The sequence below is a fragment of the Ricinus communis genome, chromosome 4, assembly GCF_019578655.1.
Source record: "Ricinus communis isolate WT05 ecotype wild-type chromosome 4, ASM1957865v1, whole genome shotgun sequence".
Lineage (NCBI taxonomy): Eukaryota > Viridiplantae > Streptophyta > Magnoliopsida > Malpighiales > Euphorbiaceae > Ricinus > Ricinus communis.
In genome coordinates this window covers 1,592,175-1,617,781 of record NC_063259.1, presented here as the reverse complement: position 1 = coordinate 1,617,781, position 25,607 = coordinate 1,592,175, and the positions used below count along the sequence as shown (strand labels likewise).

At 35.9% G+C, this 25,607-nt stretch overlaps 1 non-coding gene and 1 pseudogene across 1 annotated transcript; one reads left to right on the top strand and one right to left on the bottom strand.

Moving 5' to 3' along the window:
* Positions 1–7,993: 7,993 nt before the first annotated feature.
* Positions 7,994–8,100, bottom strand: LOC125369961. Its single transcript, XR_007215683.1, has one exon. It is a non-coding gene; the product is annotated as a small nucleolar RNA R71 (small nucleolar RNA).
* Positions 8,101–24,563: 16,463 nt separating this feature from the next.
* Positions 24,564–25,176, top strand: LOC125369733 (annotated as a pseudogene).
* Positions 25,177–25,607: the final 431 nt, after the last annotated feature.

Genomic DNA, 25,607 nt, shown 5'->3' with positions numbered 1-25,607 from the left:
TTAATCCCTATTTCATGGCCACATATCTTTCAAGCTAAGGAATTGGAAACCTTTCTCTTATGAAATGAATCCAATTTTCATTTCATCTAAGAAAAGCCATCTTATTCTCAATAATACCTTTCTCATTTGATCCAATAGCGTTCAGTTAGATAGGAACAGATTTGATAAATATTGATAACTCTCTGATAGAGTACTCGAACGAAAAAATCCATTAGATAATGAACTGTTGGTTCTAAGCCATCTCTGGCGATGAATCAACAATTCAAAGTGCTTTTCTTGTGTATTCTTGACAAACCAACATTTATATATAGATGTACAAGGATCCATTTGGGAAGTAAGAAGCCCCTTTGACATCTCTTCATTTGTAAAGAATTCTTGATGTGAAAACACAGAGACAAGGGTTGGATCTTTGAATATGAAAAAGAGTGGATCTATAGGATCCTAGATGAATTAGCTTATTAAAAAAAATCCCATCTCGTATCTGGTACTGCATGGCTCCACTCTACAAGAACTCTGAATCATTCTCTTGAAGCTATCCTCTTCATTATAAATGATCCACTTTCCTTGAAATGACCTGACCCAATAGGAAAATCCTAATTCATTGGCCTTTTGATAGAATCAAATAGAAAGCCCCAAGGGCGCCATATTCTAGGAGCCCAAATTGTATGATTGAAAAAATCCTTCTCTATCTATTATGGTTGAGGACTTCTTCTCCTTCCCCTTCTTCAAACTTTGATTTGTATTTTTCATAGAGAAATCTCTTATTAAGGATAAAACAAGATCCATTTTGCATCATATCTAAAGGACTTCTTAGTTCAGGCCGAAGAAGTAATGTGTGTCGATCATTACTGAACTGATTACAATCTTTTTCTGTCTGTGAGGATCCCACTAGAGCGCTTTCTACTTATAATAGGCTATGAACTAGATAGATTCATTCTTAACAAGTCCATAATAAGTGATCCCATTATTTTCATTGGGTCTAGGTAGAGACCAAAGGTCTTGAGCAACCGATCCGACTGAACAACTCAAAAGATAAAGAAGTATCATTAATTTCTTCATGCTCGTTCCAAGTTCGAAGTACCATTTGTACAAATAAGAATCCCCTTCGTTATAAGATTTCTACTTCATATAGATAGATATAGGATATGGGAAATTACTTAGAAATACATTTTTTGTAATAGCCCCTCCTATCTGATAGAAAAGGATCCCATGATCCTGAACTGATCTTACTTGGGATTGCAAATCCTAAATTTGTCTATGAAGAGGATATCTAATTATATAAGTGTTTATAACTGATTTCTTCTATGTAATACTAATTGATAGTGTAACGCCTGCATTTTCTCATCATACATGTTATGTGCATTTACATTTAATTATTGGGCATATGATGGTATATTAATATTTTATTTTATGGGAACAACACATTATATTAATTAGGCAGAGAATAAGAAGCATGACACAGATTAAATTTCCAGATAAGTTGATTGTATTTGGGTTATGTGTATTAAGCCTTAAGACTGAACCGAATAGTTGAAGGTCAGGTAAACAGATTGAACCTTAAAGATACAATTAAAAGTTAGTACCCACATTAGACCAGACGACAAAACCAGCTGGCGGCATTGAGAGATGAATCTGGAATTGAACCATGAGCCAAGCTCACCTCTTCATCTCTAAAATTCGTACATGGTCGAAAAACACAAAATTTGGAACAAGAGGAGTGGAATACTAGAAAAACCTGAGATGATTTTGCCAACCACTTGCCGAACTGTATTAGCAACCGAAAATCACTTGACGCCTCACTGACGAGTATTGAACGATTGCACAGATTGCTTGACGTTTGCATGTCAAGACCCCCAGCAACCTTGATGTTCTTTAGGCATAACATGGGTTATATGAGTCCAAATTAAACAACTGGCGTCCATGGAACTGAAGAGTCCTCCATAACTTTTTAGTTTAGATTTCGCTATTTTTGCCATTTGGTTGCTTAAATTGAGCAGATTCTGCTCGGGCACAACTGCCTGTCAGCACCTGAAGAGTCGGAATTGAGTAATTCTGGAGATGAACCCAGCATCGAAAGATATGTCTATTTATGAGATTTTTGTATTAAGCCTTTTTCACCAGCAAACACCTGGTACTAAATTCCGTCCAGAAAAGAGATGTTGAGATTGTTTTATGCACCCATTTGACGTTAATTTGTTAAATTGGCATTTAACCAGACAGAAAACAATAATTGATGAGTCTTGAGAAAGATTTAATATGAATTAGAGAGGATGATCTTGTAATGCATTAGAACTAGCATTTACATGAATATTTGGAATATGCATGAAATGTGAATCGAACGTGCGGAAGGAAGTTGTGGAAGCGAGGTTCGCGCGAAGCATTTTGAGTAAGTAAATAGTTAATATTTGCTGACATATTTAATCAAATATTCAGCGAATGGTTGTGTTTGCTGTGTTATGTTTGAACGAACGAGATGGAAATGATTGGTGTTGAGTGGAACACAGTTATTGCTTGAATATGATATAAGTAAAATGATTGAATTGTGATGTTAAGTGCATATGTGCATGTGAATGGTGGATTCCCTGTGAAAAAATATATATATATATATAAAGCCTTGGGAGGCCAAAGCCTTGACAGTGCACTCACATTATACACTTCTATAACCTCTCTAGGCTTTAGCCTCCCAAGGCTTTATATATATATATATATATATTTTTTTTCACAGGGAATCCACCATTCACATGCACATATGCACTTAACATCACAATTTAATCATTTCACTTATATCATATTCAAGCAATAACAATTGTTCCACTCAACACCAATCATTTCCATCTCATTCATTCAAACATAACACAATATTAAGCAAACACAACCATTCATGGAATATTTGATTAAATATATAAACATAGCAAATATTAACTATTTACTTACTCAAAATACACTTATTCCTTTAGCATATAAGAATCTCCTTTCTCCACAACTTCCTTCCAGCCTTTGAGTACCCGTCAACACATTCATCAATTCACATTTCATGCATATTCCAAATATTCATGTAAATGCTAGTTCTAATGCATTACAAGATCATCCCCTCTAATTCATATTAAATCTTCCTCTAAGACTCTCAATTATTGTTTTAATATCATAGAAACATTTTCCATCTAGTTAAATACCAATTTAACTTAAATTAACATCAAATAAATTGCATAAAACTAATCTCCAACATCTCTGTTTTCTAGACAGAATTTAGTACCAAGGTATATTTATTGCTGGGAAAAATTGGCTTAATACAAAAATCTCATATTAAATAGACATATCTGTCTATGCGTCTAGTTTCATCTCCAAAAAGAATTACTCAATTCCGACTTCTATAGATTTAATTATCTTCAAATTACTGAGCAAGGGTCATACGGCTAGTTGTACCCGAGCAGAAATCTGTTTGCTCAATTTAAGCAACCAAAACGGCAAAAATAGCGAAATCACAAAACTACAAAGTTATAGAGGACTCTTCAAAATTTCTATAGACACCAATTAAGCTTAATTTGGACTCATATAACCCATGTTATGCCTAAAATACAGAACATCAAGGTTGCTGGAATTTTGACAGTTTTTTATCTTGACATACTTAAACTTAAATCAAGCTTAATCTCTATGCAATCATTCAATACTCTACTAATTTATGATAATCAGACCTTTAATTAATCAATGAGAGCATCAAATGAAGTTTTTCCAATTTGTAATCAAGAACCCTAATGACAAATTAATAACACTCAAGTAACAACTTACCAATTTCAGCTTTTGGGTTGCTAATATGCTTAAATCCTTTAGCTTTAGCTTGGCTCCTTCAATAGTTGGCAAAATCCTATCTTAATCTTAAGTTTTTCTAGGTATTCCACTCCTCTCTCTTATTCCAAATTTTGTGTTTTTCGGCCATGTACGAATTTTAGAGAAATGAAGAGGTAAAATGAGCTTGCTCATGGTTCCAATTTCCAAGATTCATCTCTCAATGCCACCACCTACTTAACTAGTTTTATCATCCTAAATTAATTCTTACTAACCATATATAGGTACTAACTTTTAATTGTATCTTTTAAGTCCAATCTATTTACCCAACCTTCAACTATTGGTTCAATTAAGTCTTAAGGCTTAATACACATAACCCAAATACTTAATCAACTTATCTAAATTAATAATCTAATATCATGCTTCTTATTCTCTACTTATAATTAATATATATTTGTTCCCATAAAATAAAAATATTATTACTATACCATCATATGCCCAATAATTAAATGTAAATGCACATAACATGTATGATGAGAAAATGCAGGCGTTACAGATAGGGCCTCATTGGTAAGTGCTGCAAGATCTTGTACATTGGAAACCATGGTTATGGACCCGAATCCATTAGTATGGAACATTTTCTTTTTCAAGTGAAATCCCCTATTATATGAAATAGTAAAAAGGCTCTTTCATTGTTGTGGAATAAGAAGCCTTCATATCTAATGCATGTGTTCAATTTATTTGGAGCTATTAGAGCGGGATCCACTTTTTTGGGAATATGAGTCGAAGTAATAACAAGAATATTTCTAGTGGAGCATCTTCACAATCCCTATAGAGATAGTTCACTAATAAATCGAGGAATAAGACTCATTGACATCCAGATCATGAAATGTTTGGAATCCATATTATGCAAGAAGACATTAGTTTTGCTAATTCAATTGAAGGGTGATATAAAATCGGTCTATTTCTAGAATCATATCCATACTCAGCGCATTCATCCTAGTTAGAAACTCCAGCTCCATATCAAAGTCACGGTCGATATCGTCACTCACATAAATATCGTCACTATCATCAATAAGAAAATCCTTAGGCTTGTTATCTTGGAACTTGTTTAAAAATACTGTAATGAAAGGAATATAGGAGTTTGTCGCTAGGTATTTGACCAAATAGGATCGTCCAGTCCCCATAGAACTTATCATTAAAATACCCTTAGAGGGGAATGGGGCTAAGCAGAGGAAAAAGGGTTTTCTATGAGATCCGATATGAAAACTATTCACCCTATACGAGGTTTGTGAATAAGTGGTTGTCTGATAATAAGTAAGTAATATCTGTCTTTATGCTAAACAAGGTGTATTGAACTCATAATTTATTAGATATTTTTTGTGATTGTCAACTAAGTATCATAAATAAATTGCTATTGACTCTTCAATCACTTGATAACCAGAGTCATATTTTGATAAATGATCACTATGAGTCAGGCTCAATAGAATTTGATCAATCCTTTTCTCTGTCATTAAGGTGGAGAACTGAACTAAGAATTCTCTTTCTTTATCATCAATCGAATCACTGTTCGCGACCAAGGTTTCTATTTTATCATCAATCCAATCACCGTTCACATTTTTTCTTTGTCTTATCAATGAATAAATCTCTTTACTTGTATGACTTAGATGTCTCATATTTTTCAAAAATCTGATTCGATTGATGGGATTTAGTATGATACTTATAAGATCAATGAGATCAATATTCAAAATTTTTTTTAGTACGTATTACTTTAACCCTATAAGTGGGACCGCCACCCCATAGCATATTGCGCCAGAACAGAACCTCGCATTTCTTCTAGAAAATCTCCTAATTGTTCTAGAGAAAATAGAAAGAGAGTCTTTAATCAAAAATATTTCAGTTCAAGATTTGACCTTTTCGAACTCAGTCTATAACTCACTATAAGCTCGGGAAACAAAGAAAAGATGTGTATGAACGAGATATCCAACAACAAGAAGAAGGAAAAGGATTGAAATAGATGACCTTCCGGACATTTGGCGATCTCACTGATGTGCATCATTTTATAAATGTTTATATGCCCAATTGTTTATATTTTTGTGCATAGTGATCTTGTTTTATGCTAGAATCACCTGTGTTTTGGTTCCTTTCATGTTTCAGGTCATTATCGAGGGACATTATCAGTAATCTAGGGAAATACATGCAATTATGGACCATAATCCATCAAAATTGAGCAAGGATTAGCATTCCAAGGCTGAGCACGGCCTGGACTCTGGCCATGCTGAACCATCAACACTTAACCCTCAAGAGTGCCATTTTGGCACAATTTCTGAAGCCACCACGGCTGGTGGTGGCTCAGCACCGGCGAGGGCACAGCCAGGAAGAAGCCTTAAGTTGCAAGACGCGGAGGTCCAGCACGGCCTAGACTCCGCCCGTGCTGATCAGCACAGACTTGACCATGGCCGTGTTGAGAGATTTATATAGCCAAATGCGATTTATTGAGTTAGGGTTCAATTTTCTAACTTAATTTCACATATACATGCATAAGCCATCTTTTCCCAAACTTCAATACTCGACTTTAGAAGACCATTTCATCTATTGAAGGAAGGATTACATTGGTTTTAACATCAAATTGAAGATCAAGAGGGATTTGGTGAATTCAAGAGGCAATTTAGGGTTCATCATTCGAAATTGGGAATTTAGGGTTTTTCATCAAACTTGAAGAGGAAGGGTGTACATGCCTTCAATTTACTTTTCTGAATTTGTTCTTTACTTTATGTTGCTTATTAGTATGAGTAACTAAATTTGTTAAACCCATTGGGGTTCTTATGTTGTTGGATTATTTTTAATGCTTATGAGACTTTGACTATCAATGCTTGTCTCTTATTGCTTTCATTATTAATGAGAAATCACATTATTCATGAGACGTCGTGAGTTGTTGTATTTAGATTGCTTTATGTAATTGAGAAATTCATTTAGTAATTGGAAATTTGAATAGCAAAAACTAGTTAATGATCACTTAGAGATAAGCGTAATTGACTAGCCGAATTAAGAATTATCAAAGCTTAATAGAGGCGAGTTAAAGCTTAATGCTAATCTAATAATCGATTGTTAGGAAGAGATTCCAACTTTAGGTTCTTAGATTTAGCAATTCAGTTATCTCGAGAGGGAAATCGAATTCAGTTAAGAATTCATCCACAGGTAATTGCAATTGGTAATCAATATAATCTCTATCTTCACTAAAATCCAACTAGCTTAAGTCCCATTGGGTTTGCTTTTCCTTTGATTATTTCACTAAATCCTTTCAGTCTGTTTGACACTTAGTTAACCACTTGTTTACATTTAATCATAGAGTAGCAACTTCATTGATTTTGTTAGGGTTAGATATCATAAGAAGCTGTAGTAGTTCTAGGATCACCCTTACCTGAGAATACAACCTTGATACTCACCGTTAGTGCTAGTCTGCATCGATAGGTTCACTGCCTTAGATTGTAGCTATACAAATAGCCTATCAAGTTTTTGGCGCCGTTGCCAGGGAAACTTTTGTGTGAATTTGTGTTTGTGTTAATCTAGCCTCTTTTATTTTTTTATCTTTTCATTCTTTTCTATATATATTCTTTATTATTATATTTATTCCTATGTTCATTGGTTGCTCCCTTTCCATTTTAGGTAGTTTATGACCAGGAGCTCTAATCCTACTCCTGTAGACCCTCTTGCTGAACCAGAGTGATCCCTCCATTTGTTGAGGAAGCGTATGCAATAAGAAGAGGAGGCGCGAATAGAGTTTGAAGCCCCTGTGAATAGACTAGCAGGGATGGGAGACAACAATCGGGCTGCAGATGAAGCCAGGACAATGTATGAGTTTGCTAGACCTTCTCTTGAGTGGACACAGACGAGTATATTGCGACCACCTGTGGCGGCCAACAACTTTGAAATAAAGCCAAACATGATACAGATGGTGCAAAATAGTGTACAATTTGGGGGACTGCCAAACGAGGACCCAAACGGTCACATCGCCAACTTCTTAGAGATCTGCAACACCTTCAAGATAAATGGAACAACTGATAATGCCATTCGGTTGAGGCTGTTTCCTTTTTCTCTGAGGGACCGAGTGAAAAGATGGTTACAGTCGCTCCCAGCCAACACTATTACAACATGGAGATTGTTGGCTGAAAATTTTTTATATAAGTACTTTCATCCTGCTAAAACTGCTAAATTGAGAAATGATATATCTTCTTTTGTGCAGTTCGATGACGAGAGCATGTACGATGCTTGGGAGAGGTACAAAGATTTGCTTCGGTGCTGCTCGCACCATGGACTACTAGTATGGATGCAGGTCTGGACCTTCTACAGCGGTTTGAACCTTGCTACTAGGCAGATGGTAGACGCTGCAGCAGGTGGGGCCTTAAACAGTAAGATGCCGGAGCAGGCACAAAATTTAATAGAGGAGATGGCCATGAATAACTACCAGTGGCAATCCTCTAGGAGTCGGCCAGTCAACCAGCTAGACTCCATAGCGGCCTTGGCAGCTCAAGTGGAGCTTCTTACTAAGAAGTTAGACCAGCTTCACATGCTGGTTCATGCAGCCCAGATAAGCTGTGAGTTTTGCGGTGGCCCGCACTACGGCGCAAACTATAATGTGGGAGGTATGTTTGCTTCAACTTCTAATTCTTCATCTTCTATTGTTTCTGCTGACCTTGAATAGGTAGACTACATGGGTAATGCCCCTAGACAGCAGAACAACCCATACAACCCCGGCTGGCGTAATCATCCAAACTTCGGTTGGAGAAACAATAACGCTCAGGGTCCACTAGGCTTTCAGAGACTACATCAGCAGCCACCACAGCAGCAGCAGCAGGCTGTAGCATCACAGTTTCCTCCACCAGCTGAGAAGGAATCTAACTTGGAGGAGCTAATGATGAAGTTTGTCACGTCAACTAAGACGAGGTTCCAGCAAACCGATAGTGCTCTTAGAAATCAGCAGGCGTCCATTCAGAACTTGGGGAGTCAGATTGGCAGATTTGTAAGATACTGTCTGAGAGGCAATAAGGATTGCTCCCCAGCACAATAGAGTCAAATCCAAGGGAGCATTGCAAGGCTATCACCTTGCAATCAAGTAAGCAGTTATTTAGCTCTTTACCATTAGCTGATGATGATGATGTTTCCATGCAGGATAAGCCAGCTAGGAAGGAGCCAAAGCCTGAGGCGATAGAAGAAGAGAAGGTGGAAGACAAGCAGAAGAGCCTTGTGAGAGAGTACTAGCCACCAGTCCCCTACCCTGCTCGACTTAAGCAGGAGAAGGTTAATAAGTAGTTTGGTAAGTTTCTTGACTTGTTTAAACAACTGCGTATTAACCTATCTTTTGTTGAAGCTATTTCACAGATGCCAAAGTATGCCAAGTTCTTCAAGGAAATTTTGAGTAACAAAAGGAAGCTGGAGGATTTGGGACTAGTGACTCTGAACGAGGAGTTTTAGCTATTCTTCAGAACAAGCTGCCACTCAAAAGGAGAGATCCAAAGAGTTTTACTGTTCCCTGCATTATTAGCGATTTGTCTATTAGTGGTGCATTAGTTGATTTAGGAGCTAGTATTAATTTGATGCCCACTAGTTTGTTTGATAAGTTAGGTTTGAGTGAACCTAAGCCCACTAGGATGAGCATTCAGTTAGCTGATAGGACTGTTAAGATTCCTAGGGGTATTATTGAAGATGTGCTTGTTAAGGTAGACAAGTTTACTTTTCCTGTTGATTTTGTAGTTATGGACATGGAAGGTGAGAGTACTGTGCCTTTGATCCTAGGTAGACCTTTTCTTGTAACATCTAGGGCTGTTATAGATTTTTTTGTGATGGAATGCTTCATCTTAGGGTAGATGATGAGACCATTACCTTCAACCTAGCTACTACTATGAGACATTTTTTAGACCATGATGATGTTGTGTCTTCTATTTTGATATTCTGGATGATGTAGTTGAGTCTCATTTACAGGAAATATTGCTTGATGATCCTCTGCAAGTAGCATTGCAAGGAGATGAGGAGGAGCTGTCCAACGAGCAAGTGTTGGAGCAGCTCGCTAGTTTGTTGGCTACTGAGCCTAGCTGTTCTACTAACCCTTTTCTTTCTTTTGACAGGTCAGAAGTGCAGAAAGTAAAGTCTTCTTTTGAGGACCCCTTAGCCTTAGAATTGAAGGAGTTACCTAAGCACTTGAGCTATGGATTCTTGGATGACGAAGAAAAGCTGTCTGTGATTATTGCAGCAGATTTGACACCTGAGGAGCATGCAAAACCTCTAGACTCGCTCCAGAGGTATTAGAAGGCCTTTGCCTACAAGATTGCTGATATTCCCAGGATCAACCCTAGTTTCTGTTCTCACAAGATTCTTATGGAGGATAGCTATAGACCAGTAGTTAAGCCACAGAGGCGGCTTAACCCGAACATGAAGGAAGTAGTGAAAAAGGAGGTAATTAAGCTCCTTGATACAGGTTTCCTATTTCTAACAGTTCTTGGGTGAGCCCTGTGCAGGTTGTGCCGAAGAAAGGAGGCATGACAGTAATTCACAATGAGAAGGATGAGCTGATATCCATATGGACGATTACTGGATTCCAAGTTTGCATTGATTATAGGAGGCTTAATGATGCAACTCAGAAGGATCACTTCCCTCTTCCTTTCATTGATCAGATGTTAGAAAGATTGGTAGGACATATGTTTTACTATTTCCTTGATGGTTTTTCAGGATATTTTCAAATTCCAATTGCACCTGAAGACTAAGAGAAGACGACTTTCACCAGCCCCTACGAGAACTTTGCTTATAGATGGATGCCTTTGGGTCTATGCAATGCGCCGGCTACGTTTCAACGGTGTATGATGGCCATTTTTTATGATATGATTGAGGAGTCGATGGAGGTATTTATGGATGACTTCTCTGTTTTTGGTAATTCATTTCCTCACTGTTTGGAAAATTTAGAATGCATGTTAGCTAGGTGCATTGAGGCTAACTTGGTGCTAAATTGGGAAAAGTGTCATTTTATGGTGAGAGACGGAATTGTTCTAGGGCATAAGATTTCACATTCAGGAATGGAAGTTGATAGAGCTAAAATAGAAACAATATCTAAGCTGCCACCCTCTAGTTCTGTTAGGGCTGTTAGGAGTTTCTTAGGCCATGCTGGATTCTATAGAGATTGCTAGGCCTCTTACTCAATTATTAGTTAATGATGCACCTTTCATTTTTTATGATGCATGTTTATCTTCTTTTGAGCTATTGAAGAAACTATTGACCACAGCCCCTATCATGGCTTCACCTGATTGGGGACTGCCCTTTGAACTAATGTGCGATGCTAGTGACTATGCAGTGGGAGCTATACTTGGACAGAGGTTTGATAAAAAGTTCCAACCCATTTACTATGCTAGCAAGACTTTGACAGGAGCCAGGAGCATTACACTATTACAGAGAAGGAGTTATTGACTGTTGTTTATGCCTTCAACAAATTCAGATCATACCTCGTCTTATCAAAGACCATCGTCTTCACTAACCATTCAGCTTTGAGGTATTTGTTTAATAAGCATAATGCTAAGCCGAGATTGATCAGATGGATTTTATTATTGCAGGAGTTCAACATTGAAATCAGAGATAAGAAGGGCACAAAAAATTTGGCAGCGGATCACTTATCCAGACTAGAGAATCCGAGCTTGGAAGCACTTGATGAGAGCACGATAGATGATCGAGTTCCAAAGGAGCACTTATATTCATTGAAGGTATATTCTGATTCTCCTTGGTTTTCTAATTATGCTAACTACCTTGTGGCTAGGGTCTTACCAAGGGTATGACTTATCAGCAATAGAAGAAATTCTTTACTGATTTTAAATACTACATTTGGGAAGATCCCTTCCTATATCAAGTATGTGCAGACCAGGTCATTCGCCGATGTGTTTATGGCGAAGAGAGTCTCCAGATTTTGAGGCACTATCATGAGGGACCCGCAAGAGGCCATCAAGCAGCGAACCATACTGCTAGGAAGGTGTTGGATGCAGGCTTTTATTGGCCAACTATCTTCCAAAATGCTACGACATTTGTTTAGGTTTGCGACGCTTGTCAGCGCTCAAGCAACATCTCTGCCTGCGATGAAATGCCCCAAACAAGTATGCAGACTATTGAGATATTTGGTGTTTGGGGTATTGACTTCATGGGACCTTTCCCTTCTTCAAATGGCAATAAGTATATCCTTGTGGCTATTGAGTATTTATCCAAGTGGCCTGAGGCACATGCCTGACCTACTGATGATGCTAGAGTTGTTTGCAGGTTCTTTAAGAGGTTATTTGCTAGGTTTGGCACACCTAGAGCGTTAATTAGTGATAGGGGAACACATTTCTGTAACGCTCAATAGGAGAAGGCACTCAGGTGCTATGGTGTAACGCATCGGTTCTCTACTCCCTATCACTTAGAGGCTAGTGGGCAAGTTGAGGTTACTAATAGGGGTTTAAAATTCATCTTAGAGAGAACTGTAGGTGTAAGTAGGAAGGATTGGGCTTCAAAACTAGATGATGTTTTATGGGCATTTAGAACTACATATAGGACCTCCATAGGTTTTACACCCTATAGGCTTGTGCATGGGAAGTCTTGTCATTTACCTGTTGAATTATAACATAAGGCTCTTTAGGCCCTTAAAACTTGCAATTTTGATGTAGATTCTGCAGGTAAGGAGAGACAGTGGCAACTGAGTGAATTGGAGGAGTGGCGTCAACAGGTGTATGAAAACTCTTCAATTTACAAGGCTAAGAAAAAGAAGTGGTATGATCAGAGGCTCAAAGGTTCCAAGGAGTTTCAGATTGGAGATAGAGTATTGCTATATAACTCACGTCTTCGTTTGTTTCCAGGGAAGCTCAGGAGTCGATGGTCGGGGCCATTCGTGGTTAAGCAAGTTTTCTATACGGCACAGTCGAGCTTTATCATCCCGAGAAGGGTGATTTCAAGGTCAATGGACATAGGCTCAAGGTGTATCACGGAAACTCGTTAGAGATTGAGCAGCGGGTTAACATGATTCTGTATCTGCAAGGATGATCCATGTCGAGTCCAGCTAAATGACTTAAGAACCAAAAAAGAAGCACCATTAGGAGGCATTCCCATTTTAGCTTTATGTTTTTTCAGTTTACTTTTATGTTATCAATTGTTCTCATGCTTGATGGTATTTAGAAAACTTACTTTATATACTAAACTTAGTTGTATGAATCTAGGGTTTGAGTTAAGTCAGATTTTTGGTAATTGGTGAAGACGAACTTCCCTGTTTGATACATTTTACTTGAATTATAGCCTAAATGTGTGCGCATATGTGTTGAACGCAGGTAGGGAGTTTGGCGACTTGAGCTGGCGAAGGAAAGCTTAGACTTCACTCGTCCATCACGGCTTCCGAGGGTATCACGGGTTGGATCCCTAGGCCTTGCTGATCAGCACGGCGGTTGCAACATTAGGCCGTGCCAGTCACCACGCCCGTGCCCCAGCCCGTGATGGACATGTAAGTAAAGCATAAAGTAAAATCAACCGTTCACCATGATTTCCGAAGGCACCACAGGCATCAACACCAGGTCGTGCTGACTAGTATGGCCATGCCCTCGCCCGTGGTGGATTGGCATGAGGATGAAGCTTCAAGGTTCAGCACGGGCTGAGTCCTGGCCGTGCTGACCAACACGGCCTTGCCCTCGCCCGTGCTATCCCCCGTGACTATATAAGCATGCCATTTCAAAAAAAGTTCCAACTTTTCCCCTCTAAGCTCTAAGGTGTTATTTTTCCTTTTTCTTGATTTTTCTTACTTGTCACGGCAATTTCAAGTAAGTCTTTTCGCCTTTTGCTTTTATTTGGTTAAATTTGATTTTTCTTTTATGTAATTTTTATTAGTTAGGACATTTTGATATGCTCTGGTTAGTTATCAATATTTATTGCTTTGATTAGGTTATTATTTTGTTATGTTACACTGTTTAAGTTTGATTTAGTTTAGATTAGTTGCTATGTTTATGTGATTTTGAGTAATGAAATGTTAAGTGTGGGGTTCGGCAGCAATAAAGTTTATTTATGGCATTTTATTATGAAAATTTAATAGCATAAATTTTCTTTATTTGGTGCGCAATAATGTGGCTGGAATGTCATTGTGAATTGGTTTTCTGCAGGAAATTGAGGCTTTAGTCTTAGCTTTAAGTCTAGAGTATTCTGTTAGTCAAATTATAGCCGTTATGCTGCTTAATTTTCGATATAATTTATGTTAACTTGATTTCTTGTTCGAATACTAATGATTGACTGTATTAGGTAATATGAGAGACCGCAATCAATCCCATCGAAAGCAACTGCAACGCGCCGCTACAAGCAAGCGCCCGCGTGGCGAAGGAACATCTTCCTCCACTTCACCTTCATCACCACCAGCACCAGCACTAGCACCCCCACCACAACAGCAACTAGTCCGAGCATGAAGAGCACCAGCTGCAAATCCACCTGCACCTGGTCGACATCCTTTATGGACATTTCAGAATGCAGATAACGAGAGCCGCTTCCAAGTCATGAGATGGAAGCAAGTAATGGTTGGACATTGCATCGACTTTGTATCCCTAGAGAGAGTGGGATTAGCTCAGGATGTGCATGCACTGTTCGACACTCTGCCTTATGCACGGTTCTTCGACATCATTGAGCCAACCTACTGCGAGCTCATAATTGAATTCCTCAACACCTTCTTTCTGCAGCAACAGATCACAAACTGGCATCAGCCTGATGCAGTTTACTTCAGACTTAGAGGAAGGGAGTTCTCAATGTCAGTTCCATAATTCGGCATGCATTTAGGATTATGGACTGAGCAGGAGACCTCGAGCGAGGAGTATCAGGGATGCATCTACATCAACCCAATCACGTACGACACCATGTGGGATTCATTAGTACTCAGGCCAGAATCATACTACCCCAGCAGGTCTAAGGCGTCTAGCCTTCCGGATCATCTCTGCTATCTCCATACTTTGTTAGCTTACACGATTACAGGTAGGGGAGATAGTTTTGGAGCGATCACACAGACCGATGTATTCATCCTCTAGGCTATGCAACATCGTAAGAAGCTTGACTTGGGATATCTGCTGGCTCGTCAAGTCCGTTCATTTGTAGTAGATGCCCAGAAGAAGATGCACTGTTGTTTTGGCCCGTATATGACTAGGTTAGCCAAGAGACTGGATATATTGGACGACTGTCTATTCGAGCTTTCTCAGATTGGTGATATGACACCACTAGGGATCAGAGAGATGATCAACATGCAGATGATCACGGCTACTCGACACCCACATAGCATAGAGTACAGGCTCATCAGCGCAATAGTAAGGGAGGCTAGAGAGGCAACAGCTAGAGGAGCCCATGACCCTATGGCTGAGATTCCAGATGTTAGGATTCCTAACACAGCCAGAGTGTTTATGCCTACATCTAGAGCCTCTTGTTCTTATTCTGCAGGGACATCGAGTGCTAAGATTAGTGCTTTGGGTGACCGACTAGATCAAGTTTGTGATTTACAGCAGCACCACTATACTGAGTTTGTGCAGCACAAAAAGGATTTTGGGCAGTTTTAAAAGGAGACTAGGGCACAGTTTCAGGATTTAAACGATATGCTCCAGTAGCTTATGCATGGGCTGGATAGGCAGGCCACCCACCCAGATAGACCTAATGGCGGAGCATATACAAAAGATGGTGGAGACCGGAGCACAAAATTAGTGATTCATCGATGATATGGAGTTTGATCTAGCAGGTTGCTTCACGGACCCTGTGCCACCACCACCGCCCCCTCATTCAGCGCCTTCCCTTACTCCTCACCCACCAGCCGATCCAGTCAGTGTGGATGCGCCTTCGGCAGACTACTAGCAGTGACAAAAATTTGTGCTTTATTTCTTTTTCTTTTCCTTTTTATTTTCTTTCTTTATTTTTATTTTACTTAATTTTCATTTCTTTTTTCATTTTCATTTTATGTTATTTTCTTTCATTTTCCTTTCATGTTATGTTATTTTAATGGAACACTTTGCTTTGCCTTCTTGATATATATATTTAATATGATTTTCATTTTTCTGATGTGCTGGTTATGTACTATACCCAATTTTATTTTTCTAACAGTGTGGACAGTGTTATACTAAAGTGTGGGGTAGGTATCTGTGGTTCTATCCCTTGATTGTTTAGGCAATGATAATAGACTATTCTTAGGATGTTAGGACCTAGGTTTTTATGACATTTAAGCTTAGTTTATTCTTTCATAATTAATGACTTAATTCACACACTAGTAAATGATTGTCCCTCTCGATTTTTGTTCTTGAAAGCAATTTCACAATATTCAATATGTTAATTTGGCCGGGTTAAACCAGTGTTACATGAGTTCCTTGCAAATTTACAACCTTTGACTTTGAACTTTGATTATGCCAATCTTTGTACAGATTATGTGATGATTCAATTGATAAGTCTGGGAACCAATTGCAGATTTTAGCCACTTCAAATGTGAGTTTTTGAACCAAAATTTGAGCATCCATTGCACATTATGCTCATGATTTTTCTTATTTGAGTGTGTGTTGTACTTAATTTTGTTTCTAGAACTTGCTCTGTAATGCTTGTTGAGGTTACATGAATTTTTGAATACCATTAGATGATTTGGGCAACTTAGGAATTCACCACATCTGGCCAAAAGCCTACCCTTTGTTTCCATTAGTCAGCCAGTTTTGAGCCTTAACCTTTTCTTCATGATTTACACCTATACACTATACATACACCATTCTGTACATCTATCTTTCCTTTCACCTTGTATACTGAGTAATTATGGGTTATGCTTCTTCATTTATGAAATCATAGTGCCTAACTTTGTTATAAATTCACTTAGTCTTTTTAGTCATTCTTTGATGTTCCCTTCAATCCAAATTGGATAACTATTCTCATTGTTTATGTCACTAATCATGCAGCCCTATATAAGTTGCTATAATATATATATATATTATATATATAAAAAAAATTCTGACTTATTTCTTAGCTCTTAGCTCTTCTAAATTTAATTCTTGTGAGCATCCTTTACTTCAAATAAGGCTTAGTGAGTATTTTTGTTGTTTTGGCATTCAGCTCCTGAAGCATTCATTTTAAATAAATCCATGATTTTTCAGTATACTTTACACTTCTATCCAAATATTCTTACCTTTACCTTAGCCACATTTCAACCCTTGTAAAGACCCTTTGATTTTGGTATTCATTCTTTCACGGTAGCGAAGATGAGATTGATGAGCAAGCTTATGGTAAACAAGTTGTGTGCGGCTGCGTTGAGGGAATTTTCTTGTTTAACTGTAAACACTGTGAGTATTTGAGAGATTGCTGTGAGGCAATGGTTCTTAGTCTTTAATGCTGAATTGTTATATAAGTTGTACTGCGAGATGGTATTATTATAGTTTTTCTTTAAAGGTGTATAACTTGTTAGTTACTTGAGTTTCATTCTTTATATGTTGAATAAGGTTGAGTTGTGAACTTTAGCATGGATTTTGAGGGGTGATTGTAGCTTGTGCATGTATTGAGTTATTGATTGCTTGAGGACAAGCAAAAGTTTAAGTATGGGGTGATTTGATGTGCATCATTTTATACATGTTTATATGCCCAGTTGTTTACATTTTTGTGCATAGTTATCTTGTTTTATGCCAGAATCACCTGTGTTTTGGTTCATTTCATGTTTCAGGTCATTATCGAGGGATATTATCAGTAATCGAGGGAAATACGTGCAATGACGGACTAGAATCCATTAAAATTGAGCAAGGACTAGCATTCCAAGGTTGAGCACGGCCTGGACTCTGGCCGTGCTAAACCATCAACACTTGACCCTCAAGAGTGCCATTTTGGCACGATTTCTGAAGCCACCACGGTCTGTGGTGGCTTAGCACCGGCGAGGGAATGACCAGGAAGAATCCTTAAGTTGCGGGACTCGGACGTCCAGCACGGCCTGGACTCTGCCCGTGCTGATCAGCACGGGCTTGACCACGGCCGTGCTGAGAGATTTATATAGGCAAATGCGATTTATTGAGTTAGGGTTCGATTTTCTAACTTAATTTCACATATACATGCATAAGCCATCTTTTCCCAAATTTCAATACTCGACTTTAGAAGACCATTTCATCTATTGAAGGAAAGATTACATTAGTTTTAACATCAAATTGAAGATCAAGAGGAGATTTGGGGAATTCAAGAGGCAATTTAGGGTTCATCATTCGAAATTGGGAATTCAGGGTTTTTCATCCAACTTGAAGAAGAAGGGTATACATGCCTTCAATTTACTTTTTTGAATTTGTTCTTTACTTTGTGTTGCTTATTAGTATGAGTAACTAAATTGGTTAAACCCATTGGGGTTCCTATGTTGTTAGGTTATTTTTAATGCTTATGAGATTTTGATTATCAATGCTTGTCTCTTCTTGCTTTCATTGTTAATAAGAAATCACATTATTCATGAGACGTCGTGAGTTGTGGTATTTAGATTACTTTATATAATTGAGAAATTCATTTAGTAATTAAAAATTTGAATAGCAAGAACTGGTTAATGATCATTTAGAGATAAGGGTAATTGACTAGCCGGATTAAGAATTAACAAAGCTTAATAGAGGCGAGTTAAAGCTTAATGCTAATCTAATAATCGATCGTTAGGAAGAGATTCCAACTTTAGGTTCTTAGGTTTAAGAATTCGGTTATCTCGAGAGGAAAACCAAATTCAGTTAAGAATTCGTCCACAGGTAATTACAATTGGTAATCATTATAATCTCTATCTTCACTAAAATCCAACTAGCTTAGGTTCCCTTGGGTTTGCTTTTCCTTTGATTATTTCACTAAATCCTTTCAGCCTGTCTGACACTTAGTTAACCACTTGTTTACATTTAATCATAAAGTAGCAACTTCATTGATTTTGTTAGGGTTAGATATCATAAGACGCTGTAGTAGTTCTAGGATCACCTTTACCCGAGAATACAACCTTGATACTCACTGTTAGTGCTAGTCTGCATCAATAGATTCACTGCCTTAGATTGTAGCTACACAAATAGCCTATCACTCATATATGTTAATATCAATGGTGGCTTATTATTTCAATGAATTATTTCTTCGGACAGAAGAAGATTATGTAAAACATTTACTTGAAATCTCACTTATCAAATTCCATTATGGAAGACACAATTTAATCTAAAGAGTTTGCCATGATGTATCGGATCCATGCATAATATCATGAAAAATGGATACAAATTTTTTACCACTACTTAGTATCGGTAATAGGTCCGAAAAGGTATTTAAAAATAGCAAATTTAGAAATTTGTACCCTATCGACGTAAGCAACCATGGCATATATGTTTGGAATAGATTCCGTTTTGAGAGAGTTGAAAAAGCCCAGTCTTGTTGAAAGATTCTATACATCTGCCCTTTTTCAACACCTTTCATTTGACAAAGACTCCACTTTTTCCTTTTTTTGGATGGTAAATATTTCTCAGAACGTGGAGTGTGAATCAAACCTATGTTTGAATTGAAATTGAGATATTGATGCAAGCTCTTCGTTTTGAATCAGATAGATTCATATCCGAAAGAGGTTGATAATAAGTTCTTTCAAAATTGACTATTGTTCCCTTTATTAGAGTTGTTCCAAAAATGTCTGCGATCAAATAGATTGCTTTATGAACGAATGGATCAAATCCAATTGGAAAATGGAAATATTTTTACAAGTTACACCTTTCGTTACTACTTTGTGGAAAATCAATAAGTATGACTACGTTAGATACCTGTGACGCGATTGGTGAAATAATATCTCTCTCCATGTGTAGTATTTGACATGTCTATTTCAATACCTTTGTTGGTGCCTATTAAAATTAAAACAAACAAAGAAACTACATATGAAACATATGTAGTTTCTTTTAACTAACCTCATTTTTCAGATATTTTATCTTTGTCTTTAATGAATAATTCTAAATTTATCTAACCATTGAGACGGGATTGATTCATTTATCCTATGCACTTTCTGCTTTACTTGAAGAAAATTTTTTAGGAAGAATAAAGTTAAGTCAAATTAACTATTCATAAAATGAAGAATACTTATATGTATGTATTTTTAGCATTTTATTTTATTAACGCCTTTGTTTCTGATTTTGTAATGTAAAAAAAATATTGTCATCCCTCGCTTAATTTTAATATTTAACATAGAATATCTAAAATTAGTTTTAGTGACAATTCTTTAGTCTATTTGATAGTGTATCTAAAAAATTGAATATCTCTTTTACCTATTTATTTTATTTTAAATTCTTGATGGTATCTAAGAAATTGAATATCCCTAACTATTAACTATTTCCCATTATGAGAGGGAGATGAATGTGCAGAAGAAAGAGTATATTGATAAAGATATTTTTTTTCAAAATCAGAAGTGATTGGCTTGAAAAAATAAAGGATTTCTAATCATTTTTTGTATCGATTTATCTTATAATAAACATAAACCAATTAGATGGAAAAAAGAGAGGATGGGAGTCTGCTGATGAGTTTACCAATTTTTGAGGTATCTATTCTTTTCTATCATATACTACTTTATTTTATTGTATCGCACTATGTAGCATTTAATAACCCAATAAAAAATCCTCTATCCTTACTTAAATCCAATTTAATTTCAAATAAAAAAATGGAGGAATATCAAAGATATTTCAAATAAAAAGATGGAGGAATATCAAAGCTATTTAGAACTAGATACATCTCGAGAAAATAACTTCCTATACCCATTTATCTTTCAGGAGTATATTTATATATTTGCTAATGATCACAGTTTAAATAGATCTACTTTGTTGAAAAATATAGGTTATGACAATAAATCTAGTCTATTAATTGTAAAATATTTAATTACTCGAATGTATCAATAGAACCATTTGATTACTTTTGCTAATGATTATAATCAAAATCCATTTTTTAGGTACAACAAGAATTTATATTATCAAATGATATTAGAGGGTTTTGCAGTTATTGTGGAAATTCCATTTCTATACGATTAGTATCTTCTTTAGAAAGGTCAGAGATAATAAAATCTCATAAATTACGATAAATTCATTCAATATTTTCTTTTTTAAAGGACAAATTTTCATATTTAAATTATGTGTCAGGTGTATTAATACATTACCCCATCCATCTCGAAAAGATGGTTCAAATCCTTCACCATTAGGTGAAAGATCCCTCTTCTTTGCATTTATTATGACTCTTTCTTCATGAATATTGGAATTGGAATAGTTTTATTGTTTTAAAGAAATCAATTTCTATTTTTACAAAAAGTAATCCAAGATTTTTCATGTTCCTATATAATTCTCATGTATACGAATATGAATCCATCTTCTTTTTTCTTCGTAACCAATCCTTTCATTCACAATCAATATTTTCTCGAGTAATTCTTGAACAAATTTATTTCTATGGAAAAATAGAACATTTTACGGAAGTCTTAGCTAATGATTTTCAGGCCATCCTATGATTATTCAAGGACCCTATCATGCATTATGTTAGATATCAAGGAAAATCTGTTTTGGCTTCAAAAGATGAGCCTCTTTAGATGAAGAAATGGAAATATTACCTTGTCCATTTATGTCAATGTCATTTTTATTTGTGGTTTCAACTAGGTAAGATCTATATAATTTCATTATCTAAGCAATCTCTCAACTTTTTGGGCTACCTTCCAATTGTATAATTTAATCCTTAGTTGGTATGAAGTCAAATGATAGAAAATTCATTTATAGTATATAAAGATAATACTATGAAGAAACTCGATACAATAGTTCCAATTATTCCTCTAATTAGATAATTGGCAAAAATGAAATTTTGTAACACAACAGGACATCGCATTAGTAAATTGACCTGGGCAGATTTGGTGGATTTTGAGATTATGGACTGATTTGTGCATATATACAAAAATCTTTCTCATTATTATAACAGATTCTTAACAAAGCAATGAATTTGTATTAAATAAAATATATACTTTGACTTTCTTTTGTTAAAACTTTGGCTCGTAAATATAAACGTAGTATACGCGCTTTTTTGAAAAGATTAGGTTCAGAATTTTTAGAAGAATTTTTTACGGAGGAAGAACAGATTCTTTTTTTGATCTTCCTAAAGTTTCTTCTGTTTTTGCACAGGTTATATAGAGGATGGATTTGGTATTTGGATATTATTTCTATTAATGATTTGGCCAGTCATGAATAGTTGGTTATGAGAACATGTAAATCAAAATTTTCCCTAAATGATGAAGGGATAACAAAAAATTTATTTATTTCTCTTATGAAATCTTTTATGAAATGCTCATACAATATACGAGTAAGGATTGAGCGACTGAGTATTCAACTTCTTTAGAGGCTTTGTTTAGGAAGGAATTGAGGTTTTGATGTATACATAGGGAAAGCCATGTGCAATGAAAAATGCAACCATGGCTTGGAGAGGATTATTTTTACCTATTTTTTAACAAACAAGAAAATTTTCTACTATATCTGGTTAGTTCCGGGTTCAAGTCCCAAACAACCCATTATGATTATCATATTGAATTATTATCATATTGAAATCAGATGAAATGCTTTAACATACCACAGAAATTTAAATTCTATAATAAATTATATATTCTATATAAATATACATAAAGATAAATTCTAATATAACGACCCGGAACCAGATTACATGAGATATTGTCCGTTTTGGTCCCCACTGGCCTCATGGTTTTGTCCCTTTGGCGAGTTCGAGAACTTTCCAGGAGGTCCCCCATCTTGGAATTTTTCTAAACCAAGCACATTTAACTTTGGAGTTCCTACAACTCCACAGCCAAACAACCAAAAAACGCCTCTTGTGATTAGTTCCAACTCTTTACATATATGTTATCAACCATTCCCCGCTCCATTTTGATGTGCAATTTGATTCATTCATGTAACCCTGTAACCCAGAGTGTTGTCATCCTAGAAGCCTGCCAGAAGCCGCTCCTTGTCCAGTCATCTTATCTTTGCCCCGGCGTCCACTTCCCACCCTCATCGGACCGCTTCTCTAGGCCGGGCTGTCACATCTAATATCTAATATATAAATTCTATATTCTATATAGATATATAATATATCTAGTAAAATTTTGATGGGTGTCACAATGGCTCTATTTGCAGTATTCCTATCTATTATTTTGGAGATTTATAATTCTTTGTTTTACTAGACAAAATCTCAATGAATTAGATTTATAAGAACTGCTAACTCCTAGTTTTCCAATGCAAAATAAGCATTTTGGCTTGGTTTCAGATTTTTTATTCTATTTTGGTAGTTCGATCGCGAAATTTCTTTCTTTCTGTATTTCTAGAATATGAGTGTGCAACTTATTATACTTGATCCTATTGATAGTATAGAGAGTGGGCCTGTCATCTTAATAGAGATGATGTTTTACCTCGTCAGGTGTTTATTTTAGTATATGGAGCCAAAATATATGAAGTAAATTATGTATTATGAGAACTATGATTCATACTTAATATTCAGATCCCCATATGATCGGATGTCAAAAAATTTCAAAGAATTAGAAGGTATAAATTGAAAGATTTTTCCTCCTCTTTCTTATGTTTGATCAAAGGATAAATCGTCTTTGAATTTTAACTCATTGTATTTTTTCAGTGAATGAGTAATAGTACAATGGTTCTTACTTAGGGAATCTTTGGACTTAGTTTGAAGTTTTTATTAAATCATCTTGGGTGTAATATGAATTTGAGGTTTCAATCGATTTATAAGATCTTAACAAGAAATTCCTATCAATAATAGTGAAAACAACAGTAATCTTGCATGTATTTCGTGTATATCTCACTGTTGGCTTTAAAAAAATCTCATGAATTGACTTGGTTTATAGGTGTGGTTCTTACTGTATTGATAGCATCGTTTGGCATAACTAGTTATTCCTTACCTTGGGACCGAATTGGTTATTGGCAGTAAAAATTATAACAGGCATGCAGAAGCTATTCCTATAATAAGATTGCCTTTGGTAGAGTTATTACATGGAAGTGCTAGTGTAGGACAATCCACTTTGATTCACTTTTATAGTTTACACACTTTTGTATTACCTCTTCTTACTGTCGTATTTAAATTAATGCATTTTCCAATAATACATAAGCAATGTATTTCAGGCCCTTTATAGTATAAAGAATATAGATTATTAATATTTGTAATCAACCGTTGATCGCTTGGGGGAGGAAGAATAATAATTCATTACTACAAATATGGATTATTGAAAAGAATAAGACATGTATTTGGATATTTTCCTTCAACTTTAATTTCTTTTTTATTTTACATGAATAGTTAAAGCGAATTCTCCTAAGAGAAAAATGGATTATGGGAGTGTATGACTTGGACTGTTGATTTGGTCATGCAGATATATACCCTTATCCACCATATTGGAATTAATAACCAAATGTGTTTTTGTTCCAACCACCATGTAAGCCCCAAACAAAAGATAGGCTGGTTCACTTAAAGAGAATCTTTTATATAATCAGATCAAATCATGGTGTACATGAACAGGCTCCGTAAAACTTAGTAGAATAAGTGAAATGGTAGAATATATATTCTATTTTACCTATTTTATTTTTATTTTTTATTTTATTTATTTCCTTTACATTATTTCTTAATACTTTATATATTACTTAATTACTTAATAATATGTAAATGCAGTCATTTCCTCTGCATTGATCCTATTTATGATACTATCGGAGTGAAGTGAAATACGGGATCTAAAGAATTACATAGGCTGAACTATATTAGTAATAAGTAAATCCTTTGTATGTATATAAGATTTTTTTTATGGATCTATTTGATTCGTTTAATTCTTGCTCAAGCTGGATGATGAAAAATTAACATGTCCGGTTCCTTCGGAGGATGGATTTATAAGAATTTACCTATAGAAAAACCTGACTTGAATGATCCTGTATTAAGGGCTAAATTGCCTAAGGGAATGAGTCATAATTATTACGAGAACCTGCATGGCCCAATAATCTTTTATATATTTTTTCGGTAGTAATTCTAGATACTATTGCATGTAATGTAGGATTAGTAGTTCTAGAACCATCAATGATTGGTGAACCTGCAGATCCATTTGCAACTCCTTTAGAAATATTTCTTGAATGGTATTTCTTTCCTATATTTCAAATACTTCGTATAGTACCCAATAAGTTATTGGGTGTTCTTCTAATGGTTTCAATACCTGCAAGATTATTAACAATACCCTTTTTGGAGAATGTTAATAAGTTCTAAAATCCATTTCATCGTCCAGTTGCAACAACTATCTTTTTCGTTGGTACTGCAATAGCCTCTTTGTTAGGTATGGGAGCAACATTGCCTATTGATAAATCTTTAACTTTAGGTTTTTTTTTTTAAATTGATTCAATTCTAAAATAAAATATCATGGTGTGTATCTATATCTAAGGAATAGTCACTTCAAAGTGAATTCTCCCTAGATACGATCTATCAAATTTAAATTTTAATCTTTGGTAAAATAATGAAAATTGTAAAAAAAAATTCTATTGCTAGAATACCCAAATATATGTTTTACATTGTCTATACGAAAATGTTATGTTGATCTAAGGTGCAATTGATCTATATTTTGATCTTAACACCCAACTTGAACATTGCTAATCCTATGTCTGAGTGTTTGTATGATGGAGCACTAAAGGAACTAGCCAAAGTCTAAGCATTCTTTAGCTTTCAAGGGAGTCTTGCAAAAAGACTCAAAAAAGTGCGAAGGCACGAGGGGGCGCTTTTCATATGACCAAAATCTTACAAGATATTGAAAAGTCCACCTGACATCTTACCAATTGCATCATGACACC